Here is a 23,277-nt window from a genome sequence, read left to right as displayed (position 1 = left end):
GCCATGATATCTGAGTCATGCTTTAGCTTTACAAACACCTTCATCCCTCAGAAATGGTGCATTTCCTTTCACAGAGTCGCCAATGCCTGCATGCACACTGACATGCAGTTGCTGGAGAAATGATAGGACTTTAATGACAGAAACTGCCCCTTCGTTTATATCATTCTACCATTACGCATGAAACTATGAAGCTAAGTATTTTAGAAAGGTTTTACACAATGACGAAAATACTAATGAAATTAAAATGATAGTTTGGTTACGTATATTCTCAGTCATTCTTTGCTGAGTCCACTTCTTAAATAACCTCAGCCCTAAGATCAATAGCCTGCGAAGGACAATTGAATCACACACTGATAATAACAGACCAATTAAAGTATAATCCATTGATCCCACACCTTTAATATGCATATTTAATTTCCGACCTTTCTCCTCCTGCATCCTGACTCACCATAATGAGAATTCCTCTTTCAAGGGCATTGTGGCATAGGTGCACACAGCACAAATTCAATCCTCCAATAAGGGATGCAACTTTTCTGCTCGTTATTATCAGCAGCGTGGTTGACCTCTGACAGAAGTAGCCTCATTTAGATGCTAAGCTTCTGCTCACCTTCGTTAACCATTGTTCGGGCAATGAGGAACTGCTGGTCCAACATACTTGCTACGATTAGATGTACATCTGAAAGCACACATTACTAATGGACTTTGCAAAAATAAATAAAAAATCATTGTCTCTACACCCCCCCCCCCCCACCTCGGGTGGTGTCCGTGTCCCTCATTCAGCTTGGGTCCTCTACCAGAGGCCAGGAAGCTTGAGGGTTCTGCGCAATATCCTTGCTGTTCCCAGCAGTGCACATTTCTGGACTGAGATGTCCGATGTTGTTCCCGGGATCTGTTGCAACCACTCATCAAGTTTGGGGGTCACTGCGCCGAGTGCTCCGACCACCAAAAGCATGACTGTCACCTTTACCTTCCAGGCTCTCTCCAGCTCCTCTCTGAGCACTTGGTATTTCTCGAGTTTCTCGTGTTCCTTCTTTCTGATGTTTCCATCACTTGGGACCGCTACATCCACTACAACGGCTTTCCTTTGCCCTTTATCTATGATCACGATATCTGGTTGGTTCGCCATTAACATCTGGTCAGTCTGGATCTGGAAGTCCTACAGGATTTTCGCTCTGTCATTCTCCACCACCTTCGGAGGTGTTTCCCATTTTGACCTTGGGGTTTCCAGTCCATACTGCGCACAGATGTTTCGGTAGACTATGCCAACCACCTGGTTATGGCGTTCCATGTAGGCTTTCCCTGCCAGTATCTTACACCCTGCAGTTATGTGTTGGATCGTCTTAGGTGCCTCTTTGCACAGCCTACACCTTGGGTTTTGTCTGGTGTGGTATATCTGGGCCTCAATGCATCTGGTGCTCAGGCCTGCTCCCGAGCAGCCAGCATGAGTGCCTCTGTGCTGTCCTTCAGGCCAGCCCTCTCTAGCCACTGATAGGACTTCTTGAGATCGGCCACTTCAGTTATCGTCCGGTGGTACATCCCGTGTAGGGGCTTGTCCTCTCTGGTCCCTCTTCCAGCGCCTCATCTTCTGTTCCCCATTGTCTGAGACATTCTCTGAGTACGTCATCCGTTGGAGCCTTCTCCTTGATGTATTCATGGAGCTTGGATGTTTCATCCTGGACAGTGGCTCTCACACTCACTAGTCCCCGGCCTCCTTCCTTTCGGCTTACGTACAGTCTCAGGGTGCTGGATTTGGGATGGAACCCTCCATGCATGGTTAGGAGCTTTCGGGTCTTAACGTCCATGGTCTGAATCTCTTCCTTTGGCCACCTTATTATTCCTGCAGGGTATCTGATCACTGGCAGGGCATAGCTGTTTATTGCCCGGGTCTTATTCTTGCCATTGATCTGGCTTCTGAGGACTTGCCTCACTAGCTGGAGGTATTTGGCCGTAGCCGCTTTCCTTGTTGCCAGTTCAAGGTTGCCATGGGCTTGTGGTATACCGAGGTACTTGTAGCTGTCCTCAATGTCTGCTATTGTTCCTACAGGGAGTGAGACTACCTTTCCTCTCTTAGTCACCATCCGACTACATTTCTCAAGCCCGAATGACATACCGATGTCGCTGCTGTAGATTCTGGTTGTGTGGATCAGGGAGTCTATGTCCCTTTCGCTCTTAGCATACAGCTTCATGTCATCCATGTAGAGGAGGTGACTGATTGTAGCTCCATTTCTGATCGGTATCCATAACCTGTCTTGGTGATTACTTGGCTTAGTGGGTTCAGTCCTATGCAGAACAGTAGTGGGGAGAGTGCATCACCTTGGTATATGCCACATTTGACGGACACTTGGGTAAGTGGCTTGCCATTGGCTTCTAGTGTGGTTTTCCACATCCTCATCGAGGTCGCAACGAAGGCTGTTAGGGTCCTGTTCACCTTATACAACTCCAAACATTCAGTGATCCATGTATGTGGCATCGAGTCATAGGCTTTCTTATAATCAATGCAGGCTGTGCACAGGTTTCCAGCCACTCGCAGGGCACACAGAGACGAACAACCATCTGCGCTCACACCAAGGGACAATTTTGAGTGTTCAATCAGCCTTTCATGCATGCTTCAGGAATGCGGGAGGAAACCGAAGTACCTGAAGAAAACCCACTTAAGAATGTGGAGAACATGCAAACTCCGCACAAGGAAGCCGTACAAGAAGAGAATAAGCAATTGGGGGCCATTCAAATTCCATTAAAAAAAATAAAAAATAAACCTTGTCCACAATTAGCATTCTTGTTGTGTGATGCCACCATGTGGGAGGCAACATGCCTTTTAGAGCATTGACTTATTAATCCTAGCAGAGGTAGAAGTTCCATTATTGAAGAGTTTACTGTTGACTTTGACCATTTGCCACATTTCGGGTGAGTTTCAGTTAATGGCAGCAAGAGGCCCTGTAAAAATCTTTTTTTTTTTTTTGCAGACAGTTTAATAATTAGCTTTTCACACTTCTTTGAAACATTCTGATATGTACCAGTAACAACAGGTAACTAAACGTATGTATTGTTTATTTTAGAATAAAATAAATGACATTTCAAATCATGTACGGCGTATTACAACTAAAAAAAAATCAATTGTGAACGGATCTCACAAAGACCATTTTGGCTCAAATCCAGATCGTCTCACCTGCTGGTAGCCAACGACAATGCCGCCATCGATCGCTAATATTGTGACGACAAACCAGCAAAAGTAATCCTCAATTGATGAAGCCTGATGTGCGCATGCGCGGTAAACCGTTGTACGGGTTTTCGTTGCTTTGTAAGGGGAATCGTAATCATTTATAAGGGCAGCTATTAGCCGAGGTCTACAGGTATGAATGTTCCAATCCGATACAAGTGCTTCATAAATCCTTTCATTGTTGAGAAATGCTCTGTATTTTATCGAGGCTTTCCTCATTCATTGTCGACATGTATGGGAAGAGATTTGTCTCAAAAATATCCACAACAGCAGCTACTATTCTCATGTTTTATGCACAATTCCCGTGTTTTTTTTTTTTTTAATGTTGTGTGTGCATTTGCCATGACAAGGCCTGGGGAAAATAAGTCGACTAAGTCGATTTTAAAAAGAACTTTGCATTGCACATCCCACCCCTTTGTCCACCAACAAAATCATGCCATTATCTAACAGATGAAAAATCAATGCGATTAAAATGGAGTGCACTATGTATCTACATCATACAATGGCTGCCCAAGCACACAAATACATTAGCTCACAAACATTTCACACACACACTTATTTGCCAACTGATTGAGCAGGTGTTTTAACTTCTATACCACCCAAAAATATTTTAAATTAAATATTAATGGCTTACCTTATTGAGAATCCAGGTCCCTATTGTGGCCATTGGCAAAATCAAATGAAAGTAGCTTGCACACCGCTTTCTGTCCATAAATGGTGGTCATCATGGCCTTCTCCTTGTGCAGATGGAAGCAACTCTGCCCGTATCCATTTACAGTACCACCACCACCCCCTGTGAAAAAAACTAACTAACAAACAAACAAACTGTGGCAGAGCATTAAGGGTTAAAAAAATACTGTATCCATGAGAAAATGGTGGGGGGAAAAAAATCACAGTTAATACAAAAACTAATATTGGAGCCATACTTTACTACCGATTTTAGTTTTGTAATGATTTTTGTGCAACTGAACAGTATGCATAATTATTTTTTATTATTTTACATAATAGACCGTAATAACTGTTTTTGCCAAGCGTTAATAAATTTCAGATGATTTGCTTTGGAAGTTAATTTCAATAGATTGCTAGCTCTGCATTCACGCTGTCACTCGAGTATAAACTGTCTGAAAGAAAGAGAAATGAATCACTCCAGTGACACGGGATCTAGATTATTTATTTTTATTTTTCACATTAGATGTCTTGAAATACTGAACATAACCGTATAATCCTTAATATACAGAAAATAGCCACAAGAAAATAGTTTATCGTTATCCGAAGTAATCCATAAAGTCTGAAGAGCAACAGAGACGCGTGGTCGGAGGCGCGCTTGCTCGTTATAAATTCACACTCAATCTGCTCGAAGAAAAGGAAATATCAACAAGTCCAGGACCACAGCTTCTCTCTTTTCTCATTAGTCAGATAGATGGAAGATAGCTTGCATGGCGAGAGGTGGAGGCAAGAACAGATTAGTCTCTCTTCACAAACAACCACATATCCTTGACTTTTAATTAAAAACGCTGTTGCAATTAGACACGGTAGTTTAAAGAACAGGCAGTATAAAAAGAGTTCAGGCACTCCTAAAAAGGCAATATGGCGCCGTTTCAAGAAAATAAAGCTTCTCTTCTTTCTTACTGCGATTTTTTTTTCTTTCAATATGAACTTCAATCGGCTTATAGATTTTCACCAAAGCACTGCAGTTGGAGTAAAAGAGGAGAAAACAGCTCAATGCTTTCCAAAGATAGTGAAGATTGAGGTCAAGGAAAGGGGGGTGCACAAAATTGAAACAATCAACAATTAATACAGGTCACAACAGGCAGTCATTGAAATAATTCGTTTGGATAAAGTCAACATTACTCAAGAAATGAATCAATGTAACTGTGACATTTTGGAAAAGGACAAGAGCCTGTAGCAGCCCGCACACAGGCATCTGCTGAACATGAGTAACAGCACTGCTCGAAGTGATGCTTGTAAACTGTACACTTTCCTGCATCTGAGTCAACCACACACGCAAATCCCGATCCCTAAATAGCAGCATGCATTTTGGAAAACAGAAACTAGGCCTACTAGTGTGGCCTATTTAAGAAGGTTGTTTTCTGATTGCATTGCCTGATTATCATCCGTGATGGTAAAATGACATCTCTCATTATGACGTTTGCTATTCTCACACAGACAACTGGCTAAGAGCGTATTTAAGCTAAAATCAACCGACTGTGGTCAATTCTCCGTTTTGTTTCAGCGGCAGGTGAGAACAAACACACCACGTTGTCTGACTGATCCAAACGTTGTCTGTCTTTCGCAGCAGAATAACAAATCAGTCTTTGTGATTTACTACAGTATTCCCCCGGGTAATTGGTTTTCTGGAGTGGTGACCATGTGGAGATGAAAAACAATCTGTGTTCTCTTAACAGATGCTGTAATTACCTGAGACTCACACAAGTGCACACCAAAGTAGCAGATGCAACCTTGGTGATCTCCCACTTTTTGAGTGGGAAGGGCACAATGTACTTTTGCATATACTCTAGCGTCACAATTACTGTAAAGCGTGTAACCATAATGCAGTGCCAGCATCACAAAGGATTGGACCCATAAGAATAAACTATGATTTAATCCACTTTCCTTTTCATCCAACCACAATTTAAGTGTATGATTCATTCAGTATAAAGAATCCTTGTCCTATGTGCACAAGTCAGTTTATTGAGTTCCCACCGCAGGAGGCGTTTTTATCCAATTCACCTTCAAAACAATAACAACATGTGTTGATAGGATGCAGTTAAATGCTCTAGCCAGGACTTTTAGACTATGGCGTTATTGCCCACCCTAAGTAAATCTTTTCTTACCTGTCTAATGCACTTGTGAGCAAGCCATTCTACACTAATTTACGTAATAACTACCCCCACATTGAGTTCCTCAGTCAATAAGGCAAAGGGTAAGCAGAGCTGTAGTGTTAGCACAGATTAGTGGAAGCCAACAGTCTTATCAGCTCGCCTCTGAGAATGTTTTAATAATGTTTGGGTAAGTTTTCGATGTCTGGGTGGAAGCTGTTTTTGTTTGGCAATGTCATGTCACATCACTGCAATAACAAGTCTAATTCAGCGATTTGAAGAATGCTGCCTCCACTTGTGACAATTCAGAGGAATCTCTATGTAGGTATGCTTTAAGCGTGCGTGTGTGTGTGTGTGTGTGTGTGTGTGTGAGTGTGTGTGTGTGTGTAAAACAGACATGTTTTTCAGACACCTGGAAACTGTTTTAAATTGCAAAAATCGGCGTAGTAAATCTTATATCAATATGAAAAAGGGCAAGAAGCTCTTTTTGTCCATGATGATGATGTATTTAAGTGGTGAAGCTGTCATGATCATAGCACACGTGTACACCCATTTTAAGATTAAATAGACTTATCGCATGTGATACCACATTTTGATTTTTTTAAAATTGACTGAAATACCAGCAGTAACTCGTCGTTTAATTCCAAATCAATACTCCCATCTGCTCCAAAACATTGTATGACTGTGTTAATTTGAGATGACACCTTGCAGTATCTCTCAATCAGGGAAACATCCATATGCTTGTGAATTATTCGTAAATTAATTAATTGCCAAATCCGTAATCAACATAAGTATTTGCAGTAATCAAAGTCGATGTAGAGTCTATCATCTGATGTTAAATTGTGTGAGTGTGTGTGTGTGTGTGTGTGTGTATATATAGAGGCAGAGGGGGGACATTTTGTTGTCTTGGAAAATGTCATCCAATCTAAGGATTAGAGCCTTAATGGCCATTTAAAATTATATCCTATTCTGTATATTCTGAATTTGTTGGTGTACCAAAAAACAAAAATAACATTGTGGTGGATGAAAGAAAGACAGTTCCTGAAATTGTTTTCTCATGGTTTCATGAGTTCACATGAACGGACAAGAATGCAAAATGAGAATCAGCATCTCTTTGCCTGAGGTAAGGTAATGCCACAATTTAGATCAAGGCCAAAGTTAGATAAGGAAGGAAAATGGAAAGAAAGAAAACATCAGGGTCATATGCTAGAAAGAGCCTTAAGCCAATATTATCACATCAGAAAGTTAAAATTAGATACCTAACCAAAGGCAATAATTATCTTTGGATTGAGGCAGTCTAAGGCTATCAAGTAAAAACATACTTAACTAAATGCGAGAGAAAGCTATTATTGAAATGGAATGGGGGAAAAAAACAAACATTTGGGACCACGTAGAAGGAACGAGGAAGGAGAAATGCACCACACTTCAATGGTTGACGGTAGAGTAGAACATATAATGAGCATGTTGGCTGCACAGTCAGAAACCGGGTGGAATATGCATGTAAAAACAAAGTACGCTGTCTTGAGGTACACTTATCTGGCCGTTAGCCATGCATGCGACTCTTGTTAACCGAGGGTGAGAATCTCAGTGACATGCTGAAGTCTCCGAGAGACTCTAAACTACCATTTTATTTTATTTTTTAATTCTTTAATGAAGAATTCAATGTGATTGTGGCAGCCGGGTAGTCCAGAGATTAGCGTGTTGACCTCACAGTGCAGAGGTCTTGGGTTCAATCCCGGCTCCGGCCTCCCTGTGTGGTGTTTGCATGTTCTCCCTGGGCCTTGTGCGTTTTCTTCGGGGACTCGGTTTCCTCCCACATTCCAAAAACCATGTATGATAGGCTAATTGAACACTACAAAATGTCCTGAGGTGTGAATGTGAGCGTGGATGGTTGTTTGTCTCTGTGTGGCCTGCGATTGGCTGGCAACTGGTTCAGGGTGTTCCCCGCCTATTGCCCGAAGATGGCTACGGCACCCCCCTTGTGAGGATAAAACGGATCGGAAAAAGAATGAATGTGATTGTTTAAAAATGTTGCCTCCACGCAAAAAAGTTAGAGATTCATCATCGCAGGTCAGCACAGAGTGATGCAGTGTCATTGGCAGCCAATGCCCCCTAATTGAGTTACTGTCCCGCTCTCTAGTTCAGCATCCTACAGTGTAGCATTTTTTGCATAAGGTCATGTCATATCCTGTCAACGGATTGTACAAATGCATCTGATGTCAATGCCAAATTTTAACAGCGCTAATTGATTTTAAACTCACACGAAGTTTAGCATCTCCACAGCAATATGCGAGAATTGTTCATGGCCTGGTTCTGGTGCAGAAAGGAATTTTCCTCAGCAGATAGAATAATGAGGTATTTATATAAAAACAATTACAAGAGGTCCACTGGTTAAGAAAAGGCACAGGTCATGGTTGGTCGTGGATCTGATTCGAGAAAGGTGCGTGGCTGGAGATAAAACAGATGGTGTTGGCAAGACATAATGTGAAAGGTCCTGAGCGTCATGTTACAATGTGGAGACTTAAATGAAGATCATGGATCAAAGCAAAAGACGAAAGGAGCTATCAGCTGCCCAGCTTACAAAAAGAAGACAAGATGAAGAGGAGAAACGGCCAAAAGAAAAATGTATGCACGCAGATTTCTATGAGTGATATGAGTGACCGTAAGCTGCAGGCTATTAATTATCCTCTTGCTAATGTGTTAATTAACCCCACAATACGGCTGTGTTTGGCATTACATTTTGTTGAACTATCAACTATTAGAATCGAATAGATCTTAATGGAGAATGTGCGCTAATTTCACTGATAGGCAACATAGTCTACTTCAGGGGTCACCAACCTTTTTGAAACTGAGAGCTACTTGGTGGGTACTGGCCTACAACTTTTATACAGACATCTGAAATAACACATTTGCCCAAATGAGCTTTAGACATTATTGTTAATAAGTCACTGATCATGATTATGATAATAAAGTAGAAACGGATAAATACCAGATGCGATATTTTCAGGAATCTTTGCCAGGGTTTATATTTTCAAATGATCACTTCAACAACATTCCGTAGAAATAATCTACGATAGCACATAGGTTCCGAATCTTTTTAGCATTACCAAGTATTTTCACATAGTGCAGTGTTTTGATCGGACTCCATGAAAACAAATTACATTTCCAATTTATCATTACGCTGAGTGTCGTAGATATGATTAGTGCGAGCCCTGTGTTTCTCTTCAACAAGCCGCTCCCACCTTAGGGTAATCTTTTTACTTTCAAAAAACTTCAAAGAGTTGTTTTTAATCTCCCAGATGCTTGGTCTCCATGTGCCGAAGCATTTTTGATGGCTTCATTGCCTCATTTGCAAGCCTGACACTAGATATTAGGCAGATCGGGTTTAATGTGTATCAAGTAACCCTGACCTTAAATAGGACTGATGATATAGTTTCATAAATAACACTTTTTTTCTTGGAATCTGGAGGGTCTTATTTTTGTCATTACTTTTCCCCTTTTTGAAAGAAGTGTTCCAAACATGTTTTTTTTCCATCCATCCATCCATTTTCAAAAATCAATTTGTGGACTAAGAGCGAGCGAGACACAGCCACCAACCACACGCAGCGAAGTGATATAAATAGAGTACATACAGTACATGCTATGTTTCACAACAATACTGAGCCATATTTATAACTTTATAGGTACCTGTGGATGAACTAGCCGAACTTGTTCCGACACAAGCGGCATAGGTACCGCATTAAAATGAATGAAATCGAACCCCGCCTTTGAATATAGCCCCATTTCTTTCCCCGTTTTCATTGTCGTGCATGTCGTCTTTCTGCAGCAACCTGTGTTTTCCTTGACTAACACTCCATTTTTAATGGATTAAATAATTGATGATACAACATGAGGAGCATCAGAACGCAAGATGGAGATCGCACAGTTTACATGCATTGCAATGAGTTATCATGCTCAATCACCCAATACACAGCGATGGGGAACCCAAATGTTACTTTTTGCAATGGTTGAGTCCTAGTCGGATTCGAAAGCAGAGCGCAGTGTGCAGAGGCCCTTCCATAACCCTTCACTGATATCAAAGGGATATTTTCTGTTTCTTTAATTTTATGTTGGATTTCCACTGAAGTAGAAATACCATTCAAAGTGTAAAAAAAGACACCAGAGTAATTTGCTCCCATATGAATGTGTTTCTGCTGATTAAAGTTAACATGTCATTAACTTTACTATCATAAACAAGACACATACAATGACAATGCTGTCCCACCCTACAGTCTCCCACCCTACAGAAATACTTTTCAGAGTCGAGTGACTTTCTCGTTTGGACGACCCCCTTTGGCCCTTCTCATAGGTGGTGAGCCCATGGCAAGGCATGCCCACTTTGCCTCTTCGGGCTGAGCCCGACTGTGGCCCATGGGTGTAGGCACGGCCACCAGGCACTCGACAGCGATCCCCACCTCCAGGCCTGGTACCAGAGGGACTGCTGGAGACCCACATCAGGGCAAGAAAAATGGTCAAATGTTCATTCACCATAAAAGAGTCAATAAAAACCATGCTTTGTCTGGTGCCTCACCTAGGATCTGTTGCCCTGGGTGACCCTACCAGGGGCATAAAACCCCAGACAACTTAGCTACCAAGATCAATGGGACACACAAACCTCTCCAGCACAGTCAGGTCACGAAGAGGGCCTTGCAAATGTACGTTGAGAAATTTTGTTTTAAACAGTTTTGGTCTATTTTCTCAAACAGTTGCTCAAAAAGCGGTGAGCATTGCCCCGTTATCGCTTGTGAACAAATGAGCCACTCTTAGAAAAAGGGCACTCTAGAGGTCCATTTTTTGTTTTCCTAGGTACAAATTTTTATGATGCACTGTACCCTTTAGAGATCTCAATTGAACCACAAGAAAGAAAAAGATATATTGTTTATGGTGAGAAAAGATACATACAGTAAATGGTCCAAAGGGACAAAGGGAGCATTTATGTATCTTTTTGTTTGCACGTAAGGGTACAAACGAGTGTTTGGCCTCTGAAAAAAGCCCACCGTTGCATGGATTGCAGTTTCAAGAAAGAAATAGTCAAAGTTGTAATCTGGACCAGGTGTGGGGAAATGTACTGTATGAACTTTGTGCACTTTAATCCAACTCTGGTTCATGTGAAGAAAAAACATTTATTTGTCTTTTATTTGTTTTCCATGATTCATTGTGCCGTGCAATACTGAACTTTTCCATCATAAGATCGTCAATCATTGTATTTTTTGTTACCCATAGTTGAATGTGTGTCTTAATTAACCATCATTTTCAATTAAAGTTGCACATTTTTAACATGAAACTGTTCCCTGTTTCCCTGAAATCCCTGTTAGTTTCATTGATGCCAAGATAAAATGCCTTGACCACAGTGACCAACAGATATTCACATAGTGGGTAAGGTAGTATCACAACTGTCTAAAACCGAAAATCATAAAGTTATCCGATGTAGGTGTGTTACCAAATAAAATTCACACCACCTATTAGTGCTGTACGATAAGACTAAAATTTAAAATCTTTTCAATATCTAGACAGATATTTCCATAATGATAAGATAACCATATTAATCTGGGTTCACTGAAAATGAATTTGTAAAAGAAAAAACTAAATGTGGAAAGTGTATTTCTTTATAAATAAAGTTTAGGAGGAGGGACCAGAAGCTGACTCTTTTTCAAACGTGTAAAATGATCATGTATCTGTTAACTGGTAATTCATTACCCATGTGAGTTATGTTTGTTTGTATATTTTTCACTACCAGTAATTTCAAATTTTTCTATTGTTTCCAAATATGTTTACAGCTTTTTGTATTCTCTAAGTAAATACATTACTTATTTATTTGTCTTTTTTTGCATTTCAATAACATTGAAAAAAATACACAAATTATTAGCCCTCTGTTTATCCTGAATGACACAAAGCAGAAAATCACTGTGCTAAAATGCATGTGACTTGATATTTAAGAAGACCTTTATTTAAAAAAAAAAAAAAAAGAATCTATTGTCCACTGAGACATTTTTCTTTACCATCAACCCTGAAACTCCCAAAAAGCTTTTTTTTTGCAAGGGGAACCTCTGAAGCAGTAGTACACTCAGAGGGTTTAAATAACTTGGTGGAGAAAATGAGGTGTGAAATGGGATGTGATGCTTCACAGGGGACTAAAAGTCCCAAAGGCTGAGTTTTCAAATTCAGATGGACTTCAGAGTCTTGCGTTTTTCTTTGCCACCCCCTTTCCCTCTTCGTTAGATCTCCCACGTTTTGCTTTGTCTGTCCCAATTTAGGAGTAAAACTATGAGCCACGATGAGAATTTGATGTTCTTCTATATTGCCTTGTAACAAATGAGGTCCAGGTTTTCCAGAGTTGCTTCATATTGATCTCTGTCGGAGACAAATCCTTCACCAGAGGCACTGCTGCTCTGCTCTGCTCTGCTCAGTCTCATCAGAGTCTGTCACATGGAGTGTAACGTGCAGAAAACCTTAATCAAGAATGATTCAGTCACATTTCAACCAAACTGCAAAGTAATAAAATGAATAAAATAGAGTGATATACAGCAAGAATGATGAGGAAAAAAATTCACATCCTATGGTGAGATTACAAAATGATGAAACACAACTGTAAAACAATCATCTCATGTTGAAAATGCTTCTTAATTTCATATGTTCTCATAAAATCTAAAGCCCTAAAGTGTAGGTAGTCAAGAACAAGTCAGGTGGGTCTGAACAATAATGAAACCATGAGTCAGCACGGCAATAGAAACAAACAAACAAGACCAAGTCTCAATGGTGAAGAACTCACAAATACAGTATCATCCAGCTAGTGACATAGACAACACAGGTGGGTGATTTCGAAAGAGCAGTGTGAGGCTAAAAACAATGAAACCAAGATGATTAAATATGAATGTGTCCTGAGGAGGACCAATTGGGTGGACACAAGAGGACCTGGCCCTAATGAGACCACAGGAGAAAAACAGTCACAACGGTCGATGATCTATCATCTGTGATCTGCGTATAACCCTGGCAAACAGCATAAATGCACCAATTCAGTCGCGACCTTACTTCTTCGAAACACTGTCGTGCTGGCATCCTGTCGTCACTGACTCAACCAGGATGAACGGGATAAACGTGTGGTCTCGTCTCTGCGGGATAAATAAGATAATTTGACAAAATCAAATGATGTCGGTCAAAGGTGAAGTCTGAATAATACATGAGAAGCGGTATCAACAGCACTAAAGACAAGAGTGCTGCATACGGTGGATCCTTTCTTTGATTCTCCTACTTTCAGGTTTAATGTCATCAAACTAATTTAAATTGGCGACAAAGAGAAGCTATGTAAAAGTGCAGTCAATGACAATCATATATTTTAAGGAAAGAAAAAACTCTTGAATGCCTCTGTGAAAAAAGTAATAAGTAAATACATACTGCATTTTGCATTCACTTTGTCTCATAGTTCTTTTATGGTCTTTAACATTCAAAGTGGTTGAGCTATCTTCCCCTGAAATAAATTTGAGTACAGGTAATACTTTTTCACCGCACTGTAGTTCTGAATGAAAATGTCACCACAGCCGGTGTTACGACGATCCAGAGCTCCTTGCTGTTCGCATGCACGTCTGTCAAATTGGCGATTTTGGATTCAGTAAATACATTTTTATTGATATGATTCCGTCACTTTCTTGTGAAATGAAGTTAACTCTTGGTCATAACCACTATCTAACACTTTAATATGCAACCAGTCATCGAGCCAAAGCACCGATTGAGGTCATTATACTATGTTGGACTCACTAACAGATTTTTAATAGAGCTGGAGCCAGCGAATCGAACATGGTCCAAGAGCCATTGAAGTGATCTTTGCAGCTACTCTACCAGCCATGAAAAACACATATACAGTATATGCCTATATGCCTTTCAGATGAGAATGTATGGAGCCAAGGAATATAACCCATGATACTTGGAAAATGATTTGTGATTGCATGAATTGCTCTTAAAACGCTGCTGTTTTTTGCAAGTGTTTTGTGTTGTCGCGTGACATTATTTCCTGGTTCTCGTTTTTACCAGCGTTTTCTGTTGTTTATTAGGCGGAGTTTTTGTTTATAATAAATATTATTTTTAGACGAAGTCCTTGTCGGTGTCTGCCATTTCGGAGATCCACTTATTCTCGTTTGCTCTGTTACATACGAAGCAGTTCCTTTTCCTGCTTTGTGTGTAACGTGACAATTGCACCAACAGATTCTCCAACCATGCCCCAGCCTACCTGCCTAATGGGTGAGAGACATGGTCCCAAACTTCTGGCTTATTTTAAATAATCCCAAAAGTAATTAAAATTACTTGTGTGTCCGTCTTGTGTTTAGTCTAATTATTGCAATAAATTTATTCATGCATTGTGCACCTAATACATTTGCACCCGGTATAGTAGCTCAGTAAATTGCACGCCAGGAGGAGCTTTCATAATTTTTCTGTATCTTTTGTATCAGTGTGAGTTTGCACAGCTTGTAAAGCACATCCTTGATATTCTCTCCCTTTTCCTTGGCTTCTGAAGATTCCTACTCATTTACAGTTGCAGGCATTTATCATCAGTTGTGCATTGAATCCAGTTCAGTGGACATGCAAGGCCATGCTACATTTTCCCGCAATAGCAAGGAGTGTATGTTCACAATATCCAATTTTAATCCTCATTCCGTCTATCTCCAACCTTTTTGAAATGTTGGCTATGAATCTTCATTGCATCCAGTGGTGTGGAAAGCAGCTCTCTTCCAAATTACTATTGATGTTGATGCCACGCTGTAGAGAATTTGAACAAAGTATGGAAATGCTCGAGCAAAGAGGGCTCGAGCAGGGAGGGGGAACAGATGCAATCAGCCGAGATTCTCCATTGTTCAAAGGTACTTTTACAGCTGAAGATAAGAGAATTTATGAGTAAATACATGAGCCCTTATTTTTAAGTTGTTGAAAAATAGAAATCCTGACAGAACGTTGCACAAAACATTCACTCATACATGCAATGGATTTCTGAGCCAAATTTCACATGCCGCGTCATCTTCTTTACGTCCTTTACTTTTTATGATTGTGACCTTCCTTGGATCTTAAACATCAAGCAATTCGCAGACATGTTCCAATTCATTTCATTTTGCATTTTTGGAGAAAATTGTTATTTTCTTTGCTTCGCCCTTATATTGAAAATCTTTGTGGAGTTATCTTCTTTGTTGTGTGACTAGTCCTATCAATTACATAAAGCCCCAAACAACATGTCCTTGGTTTGGGAAACTATTAAAGGTTACAGTGGCAGCACAACAATATTTGTTTGGCCTTGGACAAGACAAGCAGGCAGTGTCTCTCGCTACAAAATGTGGCCATCCAAAAAGTCGAAAGCATGTTCTTGAAAAGATCAAGGAGCAAACAAACCAGCCAGTAAATGAATACCGGGGTACATTGGTCCGACCTCCCTAATTGAAGTCAAGCAGATTGTGATAAATGCACCGGTAGTCATACTCACACCTTTGCACTCAAACCAAACAACATTCACAACCAATACAAATCTTTAAATCCAAGGTTCAATTTTTACTAAATGAACATGTATTTTATCTGTGCACTTTTTCATACAATATATCTCAAGCCTCTTTTGCAAACACATTCAAACCAATGAGACCAGAATTTGCAAGAAGAGTCCAGTGCAATATTCATGTCCTCACTGTTTTCAACATATACTGATAGACAGGAAATACCCCATAAAGGGCAGAATAGCTTGAAAGAAGAAGAATCTTCTTAATTTGTCATCCACACACACATGTATTTTGATCCCTGCATTTGACCCATCACAGCAGTGAACACAACACACACACACACACACACACTGTTCGTGGCAACCAGTGAAGCGCCCAAGTATCGGTGTCTAGCTCAAGCGCCCCATAGCCAAGCGTCTGCGAGATATTGGGGGTGGATGGTCTGTTGTCTCATCCTCTCAAGCGCTATCAAGATGATGGCTGTTGTTGTTGTTTTTTTTTTCCATCTCTTTCTGCTGGTCAGCGACAATCTTAACCACTTAGCTTCTATATGAGCTGGGAGATGTTGAATAGTCTGCATGTAATAGTCGGCAGTTGTGTAGCTAGGGTTTGAAGGCCATGATAGAACCAGCCATTACAGTAATGAAACATTAGAATGACTGCAATTGTTCTCTCATTTACGCCATCTCAGCAAGCACATTCCAGGAGATATAGTCTTTCCTCGATAATAGCCTCTTCTCTTGCTCTGTTATCTCATTCTCTCTTTTTAACCACTAATTGTGGTGGGGACGAGCTGAAAAGAAGCAACCTTATGATTGATACCTACACTGCCAACCGAAATTCAACCACACGAGGATTGCTCTCCGACTAACAGGTTTGTTCCTGAAAATGGTAAGAGACGTGTTTCGTTTTTTTGTTTTTAAACAGTCGTACGAATTAAAAAAGCAATTCACACTAAAAAGGAGAGGAAAACAATTGGAGCTGAGGCAGTGTAAATGGATATGGGTTGGTACGGGAGAATCCAAAACGGGAAAAAAACAAAAACAAAACAGACACAATTGACAAACTCACATCTTTAATGAAGTACCCAGAGCGAGGAATTACTTGGTCACCAGCGACACCACCAGCCTACCGCTCTGAGAGGGGAGAGGTATAACAAATTAGTGCGGCTGCAACACTCAAACAAATTCAAAACTGAAAACAAATTCATTTAAAGGTAGGTCACAATTTACCATTTACTTACAGCTGTCCCATCAAAGCCACTTATCAAAAAGGAGAGGGAGTGGAAAGACAAGAAAACTTAACAACAAGAAGCAAAATCCCCCCTTACTCTCTCAGTTTATCAAAGTCGTCAGCGACACCCAAACGACATCTGGAACGGACTTACCGGTACTACGACACACACAGGTAATGCACACCTCACACGCAGCCCAAAAAGAGCATTTGTATACCTTTCGGTACCAAAAACCTCAATGGCATGCGCCCCTTATTGTTTTGATTTCACCATTCTCCATGCCGTGTGTTTGTGGGTGTGTGTTTGTGGTGCTTTTAATTATTTTTTTTCTCTAATACGCTGCACCTGTGTGTGACTGTCGCCGACAAGTGAGGGACTGGGCCCATGCGAATCAGTGACGGACTGATGGACCCACCTCTTATAACCTTTAGTATTCTGTGTAACCCTTGTTCGACCATTCAATGAACTGAGAGGTAGGAGACGGTGTTGCTTTCCTGTGGTGAGTTAGTAAAGAAAGAGAGAACCAGAGTATTCTAACTCACACACACAAGCACAGGGTGTTACATTTGCAGGTGGTGTGAGGGATGTGCCATACCATGATGTGTCATCGATTGTAAACAACCCCCCCCCCCCCCACACACACACACACACACATTGCGGCACATTTTACTTCTGGACTTCTTGCAAAAGTTCTGGAATCATTACTCCCCAAGGTGTCTGTGTGTGGAAAACCCACTCCCTCCTTATGGGGTGTTATAAAAACAATATTAAAATACATACTAATAACAATCAAAATAATAATAATTATTATTGTTATTAATAATATATATAAATAATAATAATTATTATTGTTATTTTTATTATTTGTGATTCATCTATCTATGCATTATCCAAACTGCTTATCCTTACCCGGCATTCTAGAGCCTATCCTATCTGTCCCAGCTCTCCTCGGACAATAGGTGGGGTACACAATAAACAGTGATGTTTTCCAGCCAATCGCAGGGTACACAATTATTTGAAATCGACAATAATAGAGAGGGATTATCAATGCATGCTAATTTTCTATTTCTGAATGAAAGATGATGACATCCAGCACAGATACCAGCGGAGCATCTATCTGCCTGTGCCTGGATCAAGTCCAGCAAAATGGCATCCCACCACCTGTACCGCAACGAAGACATGGTTTCACCTTGTCGAAAGTCGAGTCTACTTTCTGTCACCAATTTGCCAGGTGTACTGTGAGCGAGTAATAGAAGCCCCATGATCATCCCAAATGTCCAGCGTGGCGAAGCATGATCTGCCAAATTCCCAAACACAGTCAACTCGAGTTGAAAATGAAGCTGTGCCAATTTTTATTCCGAATTTAGCTGAGGCCTAACTTCCAAAATAGGCCCCCTAATGTCAATGTCATGGCATACAAATTTTCCGAATCTCAATCTAATGGACAATTTGTGGTGGAAATCAAATAAAATGGTCAATGATAAGGCTCCAACCTGAAAAGCTGAGCTGATAACTGTAATCAGAGGAAGTTGGCATTTTATTGCTAAAGAATTCTGTTTGTCACTGGTTAAGTCCATATCTCAGAGGCTTCAAGATGTTAGAAAAGCCAGAGGTTGTGCAACAATGTACTCGTGGTGTAATGTTTTAGTGTTTTCTTTTTTGGTGGGAGGATTTGTTTTTCCATTGCATTTTTTCCTCAGAATTGAGAGATTGCACATTTTCCCCTTACTGTAAAAAAAAAATTAAAAAAAATAAAAATAAAAATATCACTTAGTGTTTTGCCAAAAGGGTGGCACGTTGAAAAATAACTTTTTTTTTCGGTGAAATATCTACGATTTGCATCATTATTCTCCACAGTGACCCTAAACCTAGATGACTATCCTCCAGGAGCAGTGATTCCATATTTGGAGGTTGTGCTTGCACTTTTGTTTTACCTACCAGCCAATTCATTTTAATTTGTGCCTAAAAACAAGAAACAACTATTTGCAAACAGACTGCAGTGTGCAGAAGAGAATTTTGGTTTTTCACTGCTGAGTGCAATGAAGATCTCTTGACACATCCAGAGACTGAGGCTTTGATTATCATGCTTTACAGCTTGTTCCCTCATACGGACACCGACTGTAAAATTACCCAATCCTGTAAGATGTTTCATAAGTCAGCAAATATTTAATAGTCCAGTGATGGGGAAGTGTTGACTCACACATTTTCCAAAAGTTGCTGCGTATAATTCCACCCTCCGGCATTTTGATCACGCTGAAACAAGCCACTCTAACGAACAAACTATGGTAACGGGAGTAGTAACACCGCTCAAAACAGGTCCAATATCTATTTAGAGCTCTTTAAGAGCAGGCTGCATGCTTATTTATGTTCGCAGATCAACACAAGACATCTTCACAATTAAAATTTCCCAGCCGAATGTTTCGTTGATGAAAGACATAAAGGTCAGCCTACATTTGGCAGCAACTCAGGCAAAGTATCTGCCACTTTAGAGACATGGTGTCTTGCATTTTCCTTCATACATTCATCTTGCTTCATATTCAGGACAGCATAGGCAGTCCAAACCCAAGTCATTATTTGATAGTCCAAAGAGTGAAACAGTGTACTAAACACAAAACATCACTATACTGTCCTGCACTGCATGCCTATTGGTATCATATTGTCCTCTCATGAAGTTCAATTATGTTAAAAATGTTAGATCCCAGTAATGTTATCTATTACTCTCACTGAGAGTTACAGGATCTCCTGTAAAATCAACTAATTAACTCATTGCCAAACGTCCATTTATCAAATTGGAATGGTAAAGCAAAATGTTAATGAAGTGCTGTGATCACTGCAATGTAACGATATCATTTCAAATCAATGTAACATCTTGTTTTGTCATCAAAACATTAATAAATGGCATTGCTCTGCCATGAATGATTTTCTCAATCGAATTCCATTTGTGAAGTGGAGTTACCATCTTAGGATGTTTCATAAAAATTTGACTCCAGAGACAAAACAACAACAAGAACATAAACTGTAGAGGAGCTTAGGTTCTTTACAGAGGGCAGACCTCTGCCAAGGCCAAACTCTCATTGTTCCTTTTCAATTGGTCTCACGAGAGCAAATTCACTTCTTGTTTTTTTAGCCATGGATTTCAAACATCCGGTGAAATCCGCTGAACTGAAATGACATTAAACAATGCCATATTAAGTCTGACACAATGAATGCAATTAATTCTAGCGACCACTCTTAGTTTCTATCGGTCTCTAAGTGACCTATTTTGGTAGACTGGTGCCCACGCGCTCGTCGTAAAAACTACCTGCGCAAGTCTAGTCGAGTGTGTTTGGGGCCGTGTTGCGGCTCTCTACCCTAGGGTAAAGATGGACATTCTTTACCCTCATTTTCATGCCGCGGTAATGGTCTAATTCAGCGTTTTTGTGTATTCGGTAGATGCTCTATGCCTCACTGGGCATTCCTGCTGCACCTCCCAACACATCTCTCATTTGTTGACACAAAGTAGACTACATTTTATTTTACCTAAAATTTGTCATGATTCGGTTTGGGACCAACAGGTGGCACTGTAGGCCTCCCCTTGCAGCTGCACACCTGTTGTTCATTAGGTAATTAGTTCTATAAAAGGAATCCCGCCCGAACACTCATTGTCGGGTCATTGTTGTTTCTTTGTTGCTGTCATGTCTGTTTGCTGTAGCTGTCATGTTCTCGATCATGTTTTGTTTACTGTTAGTTTTAGCTACAGTCTGGGTTTTGTTTGATACTTTGGATTATTTCTGTTTTTTGGACCTTGTTGTGGATTTAGTTTTCTGTGTTTTATCAATACACTTCAAGTACACCCTGCTCCTCCTGCCTTGCAAACGTGACAAAATTAGGTCTTTTGTGAAGTGGCAGGTGGTGTAACGCGATTTTAGCGTATTTGATTGAGATGCAGGCAAACGGATTCGGCGCTTTGTGGATGTCAAAGGATTTCGTCATTAAATATGACACCAGCGTCGGACAATCCCTCTGAATCATTGTAGAAATGAATTAACTGAACGAATTATAATCATTATCATCAGAAAAATATTTTTTATAGCACCGCCATCACTATTGGGGAGGTGGTCACACATGGATGCTCGAAGGTGGTCTCCAACTGCCCACGTCACATGCACGACAAGCTACATCATCCTTCAAGGGGCGATCTTGCACGTTACCTGCCAACGTCATAGAGACTATTCTGTTGGTGCCATGTCATGGCATATTCAGGCGTACTGCACTCCGACCGCTCGGATTTTCATGCAAATGAGGAATTCCGCCACAGCTGGGAAAGGCTTGTTCGATCCCACAATGGCACAAATCTAAAAATCCCAATTCTACTTCTGTAAAGTCTAACAAACTAGCAAAGGAAAGAAATCTCAATTTCTGCCCATGGTTAGAATGCGCTTTGCGTTAGACTTGCTCGGGGAACAAAAACAGGACCCTGAAAGTTTGTCGTATTGTCTTTAATGGATGGTCGAGAAACATTTCTTCAGGCAAGTAGTTACAGTACAAAGCATAACTGTAGGCCAGCCTGAATGCTTTCCTAAACAGTGTGCGTTGGCACCAAGCCGAGACCCACAAATATAATGGATACACACTATTTTATGGTACCACATATGCTGCCAGTGCACCTGTTTCAGCCATCGTCAAATGATTAACTCTATTGGAGACTTTTTTTTACATTTGATTTGGAATTTTGTGAGACATTTGATTAAGAATTTTGTTTGGGTGTGCTTTTTTCTGAACTGTGAGAAGGATCGAGGAGCAGTGCTCCTGGAGAATAAAAATGTTTTGCACTGTCAAGAAAGCAGCCTCACAATCATAAAAGAAAACAAAGGACTTTGATTAGGATAGTCTGTGACTGGTGTTGTACATTTCACCTCCAGTTCTATTTGTGCTGTTTAAAGATGTAGACTGCAGTGTTAGTTTCTCTCACAAGCCGCGAGCTAATCAGCCAACAACTGCCGAGCTGCCAAATGCTTGTCAAATGAGATCAAGAGGTGGAGTGTTCTTCTGTACACTGACCAGCCTCAACATTATGACCAGTTGCAGACAATATAATGATGCCCAATACACAATCTGTATAAAATATTCTGCCTTGACCAAGGTACTAGTCCTGCTCACTTTTATATGGCACTATCGGAGGTATTAATTTCACAATGTCAGTGCATGTTTTTGGCTTCTTGTATTGCCTGAGTTTCATAATCGGTTTTATATATTCCTGTATACCCTATGAAAATTGCTATTAGTTGGGTTTCTCCGGTTGTGATTGTGTTTTCATTTTGTTTGACTGTTCTGTAAAACACTTTGTAAACTTTGTGTTATATTGTTCCAGTTATTATTACTAATACTTAACTCATTTAGGTTCTCGTTTCCAATTCTATAAAACTACTGCGTCACAGTCTGAGCTTTTTCTCATGTTTAACGTTTTTTTAGTTATGTTACATGAGAGTTCAAAATATTAGGAATGATCTACCATCCATTTTTCTCTACCATTTATCATCATTAGGGATGTAACGATAATGGCAATATCGCAACATGAAAATCACCACAATATGGTCATCATCATCTCACGATATTTAAAGCAGCACATCTGTTAAAAAGGTCACATGGTTTTTCACGTGTGCAGTAAGAGCACCCCTAATATTGGCAAAATTGATTTACAATCACATAACACAATCAAAAGCGATGGTTCGGTATTAATCCAGTGGTTTCTGGCATGATGATATAGTACATCTCGGATGAACAGGAGAGGCCTCTTTACAAATGATTGTACTTTGTCACATCCAGTAAAGCTGTGGTGGTGATGTACTCAAGATAATGTCTAATGTATATCAAGTGTTGATGATGTCTAATTTGCCAGCAGTCTTTGCAAAGGACTTAATTCAAGACTATAGACCGGGAGTGGCAGTGCTACACAAATAGTTTCTGGTAGCATCAATTATACAAAGCAAAGTAAGTGCGATTATTATTATTAGGAGTAAGTTTGATAATTAACCCCCACCCCGAGCCCCCACCTACCAATGCATTTCATGTGCCCCGTTTACATCTGAGGTCTGGCGACAGGTCTGTCCCTAACACCAACATGTCTAAAACATCACAACAGTAAAGCATCCAACAATGTATGTACAGCAGGGGTGCCCATTACGTCGATCCTGATCGACCGGTAGATTTCGGAAGGGTCCCAAGTAGATCCGAGGGGTGTCGAGGAAAAAAAACAAACAAACAACCATTTGTGTGTCTTTGTACATGTTAGTAATATATTTTTTGTGTTAGTGTACACTGCACCCAAATCATCCTATTGGTCTCATTTTCACAAAAAAATATTAAAAAAAAAAAAAATAAAGCAGGTAAGTCATTAACCTACGGTGGCGCATGACCCACGTAACCGGAAGTTGTTAGCGCTCAGCAGTCTGCAATTGCAGCTTGTGACCGTAGCTGTTGCGCTATATCTTTTATCGTTATCATTATTCTCATTCAGTTTTC

The sequence above is a fragment of the Hippocampus zosterae genome, chromosome 3, assembly GCF_025434085.1.
Source record: "Hippocampus zosterae strain Florida chromosome 3, ASM2543408v3, whole genome shotgun sequence".
Classification (NCBI taxonomy): Eukaryota; Metazoa; Chordata; class Actinopteri; order Syngnathiformes; family Syngnathidae; genus Hippocampus; species Hippocampus zosterae.
Note: the sequence above shows the minus strand (reverse complement) of the source record.